This window comes from Rattus norvegicus, chromosome 7 (assembly GCF_036323735.1).
Source record: "Rattus norvegicus strain BN/NHsdMcwi chromosome 7, GRCr8, whole genome shotgun sequence".
Taxonomy (NCBI): domain Eukaryota; kingdom Metazoa; phylum Chordata; class Mammalia; order Rodentia; family Muridae; genus Rattus; species Rattus norvegicus.
Genome location: NC_086025.1, coordinates 75,653,368 through 75,666,410, shown reverse-complemented (window position 1 = coordinate 75,666,410; position 13,043 = coordinate 75,653,368). Strand labels below are relative to the sequence as shown.

Below are 13,043 nucleotides of genomic sequence, written 5' to 3'. Positions count from 1 at the left end.
AATAAATTTGATTCTCATTGGCTTCGTTCTTAGCTAGAGGTTATGGCATAGTTTTCAGATTATGGCCGAGCATTAAGTATTAAAATGTTCCTTGGTTATATCAATCCTCACAAGAATGAATCAAGCTGAATACATGTTGAAATGACCCAGTTGGTGTGAGTCAGAGAAGTTGGCTTCCCTATTGTCTGCTTGAATTTGCATATCTTTTGTCATTGTTAATGTGATTGGTTGGAGGATCAAGTAACCAAATAAATGCATTCATCAAAGGACCTGCTAAAGACTCTCATAAATTTCTCTTAATTAGTGTTTTCTTCAACTCAGACTCCAAACTTCATGTAATACATTTGTTTTGAACTCACATGCACATTTTTTACTGTAATTACTCCACACAACTTACACATTTCTATTTTTGTCCTAAGTAGTTGCTATAAGTTAAGAAGTAATGTTGTGCAGAAACTAATGCAAACAGTGCATATACATCAAATTAGTTCAGCCATTTACTAAAAAAATATTAATCAAAGTATGATGATAAATATCAGGGAAGCTCCTGATGCAGAAAAAATGTTACTAAAACAATATGAATCCAGACGGTTTCTGTGATAATCTGCTCATATCCTTAAACACTGGTAAAGTGGATTTTTAAAAATATCCGTTGTAAGATATTGACCATCACACAAGTCACTTTATAAGACTCTCAACTTTCATTCCTCAGCTTGTGTAGTTTTACAACTGATAGGCAAGTTATGCAAGGGAACTGTAATGGCATGGCTGTCTTGACATGATGGGCTTAATTCAACGAGGTCCAATTCTATGATTATTCCTTTGTTAATGTGATGTAGGATGATAGCACTTGGCAGAAAGAAGAGAGCTGTGTAATTATATATTTAACATCACAGTCGATGTTTGCATTTGAGGCTCCTATATTATTTGTGGCTCCTATATTATAAAGCTCTTTTTGGAAATATGTCCAGTGGTACCAGATGAATGAGAGTGACCACATCTTGCGTAACTAAGAGGGAATAGAAATGAGTTTTAGACTTTTGTTGTTTTCTATTCTCAGGTGGGTTTTAAAAATGCCCCTACCCCTCCTATGGAGGTTAAAGGATGAGAGTCACTCTTCTTCTACTACAAGGGTTTCAGAGATGGCTACAAGGACCTTCTGAGCCATCTCATTGGCCGCTCTTGAAATTTGTTATTCTTTGCTGCTGCTGCTGTTTATTGGTCGGTTTTTATATTTGGCTGATTTTTTTTTAAGACAAGGTCTTATTCTGTACTCCAAGGCAGCACTTGGAACTCACTGTGTAGTGTAGTACAGGGTAGCCTCAAACCTGTGACTGACTAACCCTCTTGCCTCAGTGACCTAAATGCTAGGGTTATAGAAGGTTCAGTTGTCGCTATTGCTATTATTATTTTTTAAAATGTGTATAGGTTGCATGCATGTGAGTGTAGGTGTGTGTGGACATGTGTGATTGTTACTATTACTATTTTAAATGTGTATAGGTTGCATGCATGTGAGTGTAGGTGTGTGTGGACATGTGTGGAGTTCAGACAACAACTGGGAGTCCCATCTCAGGATCTCCGTTTACCACTTTTAAGGAAGGTTCTCTTGTTGGTCTGGAGCTTACCAATTTGGCTAAACTGGCTGGCCATCTTTTCTTCCACAGTACATGGGCAGTGGTAGCTATTACAGACTCACCGAAGCTTATGGCCAGTATTACTTTTTTTGGTAGAGCACAGAGTAGGGCCAAGGCACATCCTTTTTCTGGAGACCGCAGGCCATCCTCGTCTCTTATATTCCTCAATTTACACAGACCCTCCTCTTCATAGTGCTGTAATTACTGGTTTAGGTGTTTTAAAATGATTAAAAATGTGTTACTTTCTTTCTTAAAATCTTTCCATAGCTCCCCATTATGCAGGAATGAAATCTTAACTGCTTGCACAAATCCCCTCCACATCTTCCCTAGAGCAGCTCTCTGGCCTCATCATTGTCACCTTCAAAGGACATTCCGGACACTGAAATGGCTGGGCCTTTCTTGTGATTTCTCCAAGATACAAGCTTCTTCCTGCCCCAGGCACTTACAAGCTATTTACTCAGGGTGGAAAATTGGTCCTCAGCAATTAGCCTGGATGCATCTGTCTATCTCTCTTAGGTCTTCCCTCCCTCAGAAGTTCTCTCTCAGCCACTTTCTCCTCCTCAGCCTATTGAGTGATTTGTTAATGTGTTACATAGCCCCATTGTTATAGTTTTTTAAAGTAAAATATAATTACATCATGTCTACCTTTGATTTTTCTCTCCAATCCTTTCTGTATATAACCTTGAATAATTTTTAAATTCATGACCTCTTTGTTTTTAATTGTTTGATTCCTAAATGTATAAAGACATGTACATTCTATTTATAATTTTACTAGTATGCATATGATTTTTGATATTAAATAATCATTTGGAGGCCCTTCCCTGAGGATGACTATTTCTCCCATTTTCAGCATTCCTTAGTTGCCTGTAACTGGCTCTCTACTCTTGGGACCCCAGGATATATCTTCTTTCCATTGTTTGTATGATTCTTGATATCATCTTTGTTCAGGTGTTCTGGTATATAAGCACAAGTTAAAAGGAGACTTTCATAAGTGTAGCATCTCTGACATTTCTAAGAGACACATTCTCACATAAAATTTCCTGGTCTTCCTTCTTATATTCTTTCCATGTCCTCCTTCCCACTAGTCCAGAAATTATGCTGCAGATATATTTTGGGGATAGGCATTGCATGATCACTTTTCTCTGCATTAGGATCAGTTGTAGTTTTTTGTAATGGTCTCCATTTGTTACAAAGAGATATTTCTTTGATGAGGGATAAGACCTATGCTTATCTGTGTGATGAATTTTTAGAATATAGTTAGATATTGTGCTTCTTTAGGAAAGTGGTGGGTGTGGATTTTCTCCCAAGTTCTGACTTCCTCAGCCTAGGATAATTTCCCATGCCTGGCTAGCTTTGCAGTAGCAGGCATGATTTTTCTCTTGTTGAACTGGTCGTAAGTCTAGTTAGAGAACTGGTGGTTACTGCCAAGGGTTTGGTACCACTGTTACCCTCTTAGGGTTATTGTGCTGTGCTAGTTTTTGTGGTTCATAGATGCCATAGCTGAGGAGAACAATTGGTTGCTTCCACCCCTGGGAAAATTGGGTGGCAACTTCCGGAACCATGAAAGCCGGCCTTTAGGGAGGAGGATTTCAGGATATATCCAGCTCCTATCCATGAGCCCTGTGTCTAAAGTGCATGAGACTTGCAACAAAAGGGACTTCACCTCCAATCTCAGGGAGGGAACCAAAACCACATTATTTTTATGCCATGTATTGCTATGTGGCATAATATCAACTAATGTTTCTCAAATTATCTATTCTGTCTTAGCCATCTGCGGTCATGTAAACTTTATAACACAGGTTTTGTCTCTTTTTAATTTAATATACCTAAATGAGAGCATGGCACACAATAGGGCCTCAATAAGGCATGGCTTCATCATCACAGTCATGATGTAAGAGGAACTAAGAACTTTAATTGCTGGTTAATTTTTATTGACTGCATTATTTATTCCTTTGGTTGTGTAATGACTGTTGGACAAAATTTCCTAAGACAGTGAGTAGAAGATGCAGTTTCGTAACCACGAATTCAAACAATATCAGATCAAAAATACTTTAAAAACATGGATCTGGACTGAAACACACATGGACATTTTTTATTCTTTTCTGGAGAGTATGGTTAAAACAATAATTTACACAGCATTTAGGTTTTGTTAAGTATTATAAGAATTCCAGACTTTCTAAAGTATGTAATGTATATAAGAAATATGAAAACATTCTGGTATTTTTTTATAAGAGACTTAAGCATCTGTAAATTGTGTCCTCTAATAGGAGATTTGGAGTCAACCCCTCTTAGGGATACCAATGAAAGAAAATACTTTTTCAGCTAGTAATGAAAGGAGTAATTATGTGGAGCTATTCAAAGTATAAAAAACATTTATGACAATAATGCTTAACTGTATTCCACATATTATCCTTTAAATATGCAACATGAGTATCTTTTAAATCATTTACATCAAAAGTCATCAAACCATTGCCCTTGGTCCAAATCTTGTCACCATGTTTATAGATAAAGTTTGATTGTAACAGAACCACAACCACCCTCATTCCTATATGCATTGTTCAAGGCTGTTTTTTATCCTACAAAGGCAGAATGGAGAAATTATATTTGAAACTAAATGGCCAATAGAGCATAAATATTTATTTTAGTATCTGGCCCTTTAAAAAAATTCTTATCCCTACTCTATATCATCGGACGAAATAGCACTGATATTGGGACTATCGAAAGGTAAACTGTGAAGTTGGTTGTGTGGGAAAAACATTGACCTCCAGGAGGCAAAGTGAGGACTTTGCCAGTTGGCAGAAAGCCTTACTAAGCCAGTTCTTGGCTTGGTGTTTGGCATGATATGAGGTGACATTTTAGAGTACAAACAAAGGAATTTTGTGTCTTTTCTTTCCCTACCCATTACCATGTGACAAGAGAAACAGTCTTGAAGCTGATACACGTGGAAGAGAAAAAGCGCCTGGAAAACAATTCTGATATCCCACTTCTGGGGTCTCCTGTTTCCTGAGCCTGTTTCATCCTGTTGGCTGAGGCATTAGCACAGATGTTGACAAGACATTGGAACCATTTTGTGGTCTCAGTCATGAACTTCAGTTAGCCTCTCCACTTGCATCCACTGCATATGGAAAATGGCCTCCCTCCCATTCATTTCAGATCAAACATTAGAAAGTGAACCGACTTGCACAGTTGACAGAAGGGAGGCACAGGGAGTGGGACTCTCTGATGCCAAAGGCAACCCTGCTAGAACAGGCAGAGTAGGAAGTTTGCTATTCCCAGTGCTTTTGCCTGGTACAGATGCATGAATGGCCTTTTCCTGGGCCTTATTTTTTTCTTCTCTTTTCTTTTTCTTTTTCTCTATTTCTTTTTTCTTTTTTTAAATACCACAAGCTATGCTGTACCGTTTGCGCAGATGCACAACACTAATTACATTCTGAGTCACCCACGACTTTTGTTCCAATACAAGATTATCCTTTGCAGCAAAGTTGGGAAATTCCAAACCCCCTTTGGTTTTGGCCCCACGGTCTGAGGGAAGAAGGGCCTCTCAGTGTTTAAATCTTTTTACAATGTGTACAAAAGATGTGCCCCTCTGTTATCAAAGAGTTTCTAAAGAGCAAAGCCCCCTCTGGATTATGTTCCCCGTATTTGGAGGCTATGTTTATGTAGGTTCTGAATGCTTTCCTTTAATTCTCACATGGAAATATTAGATGGGAAATGTAGTTAGGCTTGGTCAGTCTTAATTCCCAGCCCGTGATCAGAATCTTTTCCTCGAAACAGACAAATGAACAATTTCTGAAGTACAGGCGCTGCATGGAGTCAGAGCAATGTCATCGTTCCATTGGTAATGTGTTTAGGTCTCTTTTCTTTTGCATTTACTAGAAAAATATGGTGTAAGATAAATCCTGTTTGACTTTAGAATATACTAACTCTATGTTTCCAATGAAATTGTATTTCTTGTTTGTTTTCAACTGTTGAGGGAACACAAAAATTAGCACAGATGTCAACGTGATCATAGTACATGAGCAGCTGGAAGATTCTAATGTGAATATCTTAATTATTCATAACATGTTCATAGCACTACATTCATGAACATCAAACCTACATATTTCTAGGGGATGGCTAAGACTGTCTGCAGGATGAGTTATTGGGGCAGGTATATGCTTTGTAGGTACTCTTAGGTTTTATTTGTGAATGTCTAATGAAGTAAACTATAATCTTAGTCCTTAAAATTACTGTAGATGAAACCAGCAAATATTTTTAAATCCTTAAATTATATTTTTTCTAACTTATTAAGACTCCCAGAGTACCATAAGACATGTCCACACTCTGGCTGCTATTAACTTGCAGATAGCTAGTTTGAAGCTCAGTGAGTATTGATTTCTGCCTAAGAAATGGTCTATCAGGCCTTGCATCTGGGTTGTCTCCTTGCAAAAATATCAGGTATAGAATTTGTGTCTTACTACCAATATCTCTAGTCTCATCTTTTCTCCTCTCCTTTGACTTTTAAATAGTAAGATTGGAAGTATCAGATGGAAGCCATTTATTAGTGACCGAGCAGTAGTTCAATGATAAGCTACTATAATAAGCTGAATATTTAATAATCAAAAATAACAATGATAGAAGTTTGCTATTTGTGGATGTGTGGTTATGTATGTGATGGGTGCACATGTATGTGTATACATGCAATGGTCAGAGGATGACCTCAGTGTTCATTCAACAGACACTGTTCACCTTTATTCTGTCTGTCTGTCTATCTATCTATCTATCTTCTATCTATCTATCTATCTATCTATCTATCTATCTATCTATCTATCTATCTATCATCTATCTAGTATGTATGTATGTATGTATGTATGTATGTATGTATCTATCTATCTATCTATCTATCATCTGTCTGTCTGTCTGTCTATCCACTTGTTCATTTGGAGATAGGTTCTCTATTTGACCTGGAGTTCATGAAGTGTTATAGGCTCGCTGGTCAGTAAGCTCTACCCCCTGCTTGTCCCATCTCCTCCCCTAGGCTCTAACTACACCACACACCACATGGCTTTTCTTCATCATTAATGCCTAGCTTACATGTTTTCTTTTTTTTTTCTTTCCTTGAAAATAGACTTTTCCCCCACAATATATCCTAATTAGAGCTTCCCCTCCTCTAACTCCCCCAGCTCCCTCAAGATCCTGCTTATCTCTACTTTTGAATAAATGAACTGATGCATTTGAAGTAATTGGCAATAACAGAACTTGATTTTCAAATAAAGAGCGTGAGAGACATCTCCTGTGTCGTGTGGAAGCAGGTGGTAGGTCTAAGAGGAGACGTAGGATGAGGCCTGCCCAGGACTCTACCCTACACCCTTTCCAGCAACAACCTCAGGGGTCCCATAGGTTCCAAGAAATGTATTTCAAATACCCTCAGTCAGGCTTCCGGGCAATTAAATACGAGGCAGGTATATCCGCGATGGAATGCTGATAGACAAAATGAAACTCAAGTGTTCTTAGACTGAATAGCTGTTGTTAAGCTAGTATGAAATCTGTCAGATTCAAAGCACTTTAAGGTTATTAAATGTTGCAGTCACCGAAACAGACAAACATACTGTTCTAGACTCTTAAAATGTCTAGGTCCACTCTACTTAGGATGACTCAAATGTGTTAAAATAGTAGTTAACTCGTGGTCAGTCAGTGGCAAGGTGTATCACTTATTTTGCATATCTGTTGGCACATCATTAATGTTTGTCTGTACTTGGGATTCCGTGATTGGTCGATGATTTTCTAGTATTGGAATCTACCATATTCACTTCACATAGAATTCTACTGAAGGTCAAAGAAAGTCAATCTTGTGTAGGCATTTTGATATTTTCCAATCTTCATGCTGGATTGTTTGATTATAAGAGACATTTGTTTTTCTACTTTTATTTATTAGTTATCTTTTAAAGGATTCTTATTTGATTTTATTTTTATTGGTTATTTTATTCATTTACATTTCAAATATTATTCCCCTTCCCAATTTCTCCTCCACAAACTCCCTATCTCCTCCCCTTTCCCCTGCCTCTATGACAGTGCTCCCCCACCTGCCCACCTACTCCTGCCTCAGCGCTCTAGCATTCCCCTACCCTGGGTCATTGAGTCTTCTCATGACCAAAGGGCTCCCCTTTCAATGATATCAGATAAGGCAATCCTCTGGTACATATGAGGCTGGAGCTATCCCCCTCCTTTATCTTCTGGTGGGTGGTTTAGTCCCTGGGGGTTTAGCTTTGGGGGGGTCTGGTTGGTTGATATTGTTGTTTTGCCTATGGGTTGTAAACCCCTAGCTCCTTCAGTCCTTACTTTAATTTCTCCATTAGGGTCCTCGTGTTCAATCTGACGGTCGGCTGCATGCATCTGCATGTATTGGTCAGGCCCTGGCAGACCTTCTCAGGGGACAGCTATACCAAGAAACTATGTTGTGTCCATTTTGTTATAGTAGTGGCTCTGAATGAGGACAAATTCCTGAACATATCAATTCGTGGAGTCATCTCTGGGGACTTTTTCTGTTTTCTTCAGTAAAAGACTGAATGGGACTGGCCATTCAGGATGGGAGGATTGAGGCTGATACTTAGAGGGAGAGAATGTCCTAATGTCACTTTTCACTTAAGTTGACTAGTAGCTTTGTTATTATTCTAAAAGGGAACTACCTCCCCTCCTCCCTCTGTCAAACCTTCTCTCTCCACCCCTTCTCTCTTCTCTCTCAAGTCTATGGAGTGACAGGTGACTCGGTGACTCGCTTTTCCAACCTGCACTTCCCTAACTCTGCAGCTGGGAGAACTCAGCAGAACCAAAGCCCAGAGAGTAGAGGCAGAGGGCGAACCTCAGAGCAGGAAGGACAGAAAGTTTCTCCCTGTTCATCTCTCCTCTCCACCTGTTTTCTCTGCTCCTGCTTTTGATGAAGTGCTGAGAGAGAGCCTCCACTCCCTAGCCATGGAGTGGGATGCTGGGATGATGACATGTTGGTCAGATGAGCAGAGAGGCCAGCAACTATTCCTTCCTGGAGGTCGAGGATGGGGGAGGGGCCAGGTCAGGATTTTCTAGATGGCAATAGACCTTGAAATTAAGGAAGTAGCAGGAATAGCAGGAGCTCAGCCTTAAGGAAAAGCAAGCAGCCTGTCAGCCAGTCATCTAACCAAATACACTGTCCCTCCAACGCAGTCTTCAAGGTACAGGGAAGCAGAAATGTATCCACTACGGTCTGTTTTGAAGTACAAACCCTCCTAAGTGGACAGACATGAAAGCAAATAGTTGTTCACTGCTCCTTTGTCAAGTTAAAAGATGGTACAACCCACTGGTAAAACTTGTGTGCCAGAACCAGACTATGGAAATTTAGAATTCTGACAGTGGTACTTACTTGCTTTGTGGCCTTAGGGAAGCTCTTTCACTTCTCTGTTTCTCTATTTCATTATGGATAAAATTGAAGAAATAACTATCTAAACAATAGAGTTTATTTAGATGTAAGTATAATTCACATTGACTATTTTGTGCTAGTTTTTACACAGTAATTATTACTCAGTTATTAGATATTACCAGGGATGGTTTTAGATAACACTTTTAACCATTATTAGAAGCCCTGGAAAAACTTTACATGCTTATTGAATATTTTTAAAAAATTAATGTTAGGCAGTATTTACTTGACTGACTTGTCTGTCCCACGAGGAAACTGAGGCGTAGAGAAAGGAGGCCATTTTCACAGGGTTACACAGTGGCACACTTCAGGACCAGCGGGCAGTCACAGGGAGCCCAGCTCTGTGAACTCTGCCCTTAACTCATACAGAATGAGTTGCAGGATTTTAACCACTATGTCTCCTCTTGTTAATCCTAAATTACAAGTCTGCCTTTAGAAGTTTCTGCAGTTGTCTTTGTGGACAAAGCCTTAATTCTTTCATACCAAATGACTTGCCCCTTCCTCGTGTTCTGTCGTAGCCATTTGTCCTCACTGAGGCTCTAAAGCCCATGGTTAAATTGGCTGTGGCAACAGGTTGTGTTGCCCAGTGCAACACAATAGCCAGGCTCTGTCCCTCCTGCAGGTCTGGTGACAGACCACACAGACCCCTGTCTGGCCGCCCTCCTGTCTTGCTCAACAGACAAACCATCTTCTTGAAGCCACAGTGCTTAATTGAGTCTGACGGTTTATCTAAAAACTTTGAAATGCCTAAGAAAGGCTTACAATTACTTTACACGAGAGTGGAGGGGGTTGCCCGTTTTAAATAGCTTCCATTCAATTCATGACCTCCCTCTTGAATTTATCAGTAGGCAGTCTTGCTTGGAAAAGCAAAAGCACATTCTGGAGCTTAAAATATTATTTGCACGTACTTTTCTTCTGTAGGTCACACAGAGAGTTGTAAAAATGAGAAGCAAAGCCTTGTTTTTTTAGGCCAGGACCTCTTATCTCATTTCCTATTTTATTTATCATTGTTGCTATTAATTAAAATAGTTCTGGTATTTGGTCCGAGGCCAAGGACATGGCTACTTGGAGGCACTTGAGGCAGATATCTCCCTGTCTGTTCTCTTCTTCTAGTCTCGGAGGCTGGCCATTCAGTTGCCTGTGATTCAAGAGTTGCATTCCCATGGATGGGGGAGAACATCTATGGGACTCTAGACACCCTAACTCCACATTTTACATTTTCCTTCATGGACTCCCACTGAAGTGTTAGGATGAAACAGATTGGCAACATATCTGAATGTAGCTTTCTACCAATTTCTGTGTGTAAATAGCACTTAAGAAACCAAACACGTCATTCTATGATTTCTTGCTGGGCTGTGCATTTACTGCTAGCACGTCTCAGTGCATGGCATTTTCACACTGCAGGTACCCAGTGTATACTGCTAAACTGTGCACATCTATGAATATGTATTGCAGCATCTATGTTATTTGGGGGTAAGTCTACGAGGTAAAGTGTTCCAGGATGTAATGATGCTGCCGAATGGTAAGGATCTTTTCTTAGTTGGTAGAAAACTATTTAACCAGCGAGTACAATGTTCTCAGTTTTGTGGGTTCATTTCTTCATATACCCACCCTGCCTCCCATTTCTTTCACATTTCTATCAATTTCTTCCTGTCCCAGTATAGGTGACGAAATGGCATATGCACATTAACAGAAGCTGGGAAACACATTCTCGTGCTTGATTGCACAGTTCATACATTACCAGACACACAACTATAATGCCATTTATCTCATCCTTATAATATAGTTAGAGCTGTTGCCAATAATTTTCTTTCATTTCCTGTGTTTGATTAATTGACTTGTCTGCACGGAGGAGAAAAGACTATTGGATGACTGGTCACCAGTGGAAATATGAAACTGAATGGCCTAGAAAAAGGATTTAAAAACAAACTGAGTGTTCCTAGGCCTACCTTGGTAAGCAATGTCATCTTCCAAATACAGGTCTTACAGGGAACAGATATCATTAAACCAGGTTTGAGCACAAGACAACTAGAGGCTACTGCATTTAAAAAAAATCTTAAAAGGTTGCACATTTCCTTTGAGAAAAATGTAGAATTTAAACTCATTTCATAGATGGGTTACATCTAATACTCTTCTATATCCTTGTCTCTTCAACTATTTCTTTCACAAATTAAAATAAATTCTCAGTGTTGAGCTAGGGGCAGGATCAAGGATTCTGAACATGAGTGATGTTTTCATAGACACTTTGGAGAATCTATTGTTGATAAACAGCCTTTTGTGGTGATAAGGATAATTTATCTTACATGCCTGTAAACGTCTATGGAAAGTTATTGTTCTAGAACTGCTCTCTATTACCTTCCTGTTTCTGTATTTCTTTTTAATTTCACAACCATGTCAGAGAAAAATAATACATTGCTATTTTTACTTTTTACAAGCAAATTACTTAGACACAGTGCTTCAAGCTAGGGTTATTTTGATATGGGTATCCAAATAAAGATAGTGTTTTAAGTCATTTTAACTACACATTTTTTCTTAGAAAAATTACAATGTAGTACCAGATTATATTTCTTTTATTTAAGCACCAAATAGGAGCAAAATATAGTCACTAGACGAGAGTCTTTAATTTTACAACATTAATGAATTAGTGTCCTGCTTAAAGATTTTGGGGACAACTATTTATTACCTTTTTTTGTAATTGTTTGCATCTGTCTGAGAAATTGTACATATGTGAGCAAACATATCTACAAAGTCTTGAGGAAGGTTTGGATTTCATGGAGCCGAAATGACAAATGATTGTGAACTGAATTACGTAGATTCTGGGAACTGAACTCTGGTCTTCTGTGAGAGTGGTGCCAGTTCCTAACCACCAGGTCATCTCTTTAACCACCCCACTATTACCTTTGAATTTTCACTCTGTATATGCTCAGAATGTTTATGCCTTTGCATGTATAAACCTTATGTTTGCTCTCAATTTCAAACTCAGAAGAAAAACCATTGACAGACTTCTGGAAAGGGAAGCTGCCCATGTCTCTTACTGACAGCAAAGACTAATTAATTTAGGAGACCTTGATTCAAATCAATGATTAGAGCTGACAGTAGGTAGTAGGAGAAAGCCCACATTTAGTCTCCAAGAAGGAAAGCTCCTAGCTGAGAACAGATCATCTGCAGAGCAGAAGGGTCCTCTGGAGAATTTTTATTTCATCATCTTTATGTTTCATGTAAGACACATGCTTATGTATCTTGAGCTCACAAGTCAGACTTAGACAACTTGTAGGACAAAGGTCACTACGTAAATGAATTATTTTGAACATTAGTTCTCTTGGTTAGTTTCATATTTTGTAATGAATCCCATTTTATCTAATTTTGAAAACCATACCAAAAAGATCTCACAGACAACTTAAAATACTCAAATAAGCCCTAAAAGTCTATTTAAAAGTTCTTATGTCTAAAATAATTAACCAAACACCCTCTCCTGTTACATACAAAGTATCTTTCCCCTGTGAGAAATGAAGCAAGTGTATGTTCAGGGTGTCTCAGACTGGACATTTGAGAGTTGATGTCAAGAAGGTGACCTTTCTGTCAAGGACATCTACAGTCACATTTGTCTCTCATGTAACGGTCTTGAGGGTAGATATAGTTGAAATGTTATATAAAAGTTTTACTATTTGAAACCTCAAGTTTTCTTTCATATTTAAGTACAACCACAAGAAAATTTTATTTCCTTTTGAGTCTATGATGTATAAAGAGGGGAAGTAAAATATGTGTGATAGAATTAGATGATGCGTGTGGTGAATATTTTCCAAGGCCCATTTGAGAGGCACCCCCATACTTGTGTGCCAAACTCACCTGGAATCAAGCTGAGTCATAAAATCCTCTCAGTTTTATCCTCTTCATTACAACATTCATACTGAGGACACTAAGCTACCAGGCTAAAATCTACCGCATGCTCATCAAGAGGTCATCATGCTGTAAAGAGGTCAAGG

At 38.7% G+C, this 13,043-nt stretch overlaps 1 protein-coding gene across 4 annotated transcripts in view; it reads left to right on the top strand.

The window, feature by feature from the left end:
• Angpt1 (angiopoietin 1) overlaps positions 1–13,043 on the top strand; it is a 252,738-nt gene that overhangs the window by 2,286 nt on the left and 237,409 nt on the right. The gene's annotated exons all lie outside the window — the stretch shown is intronic.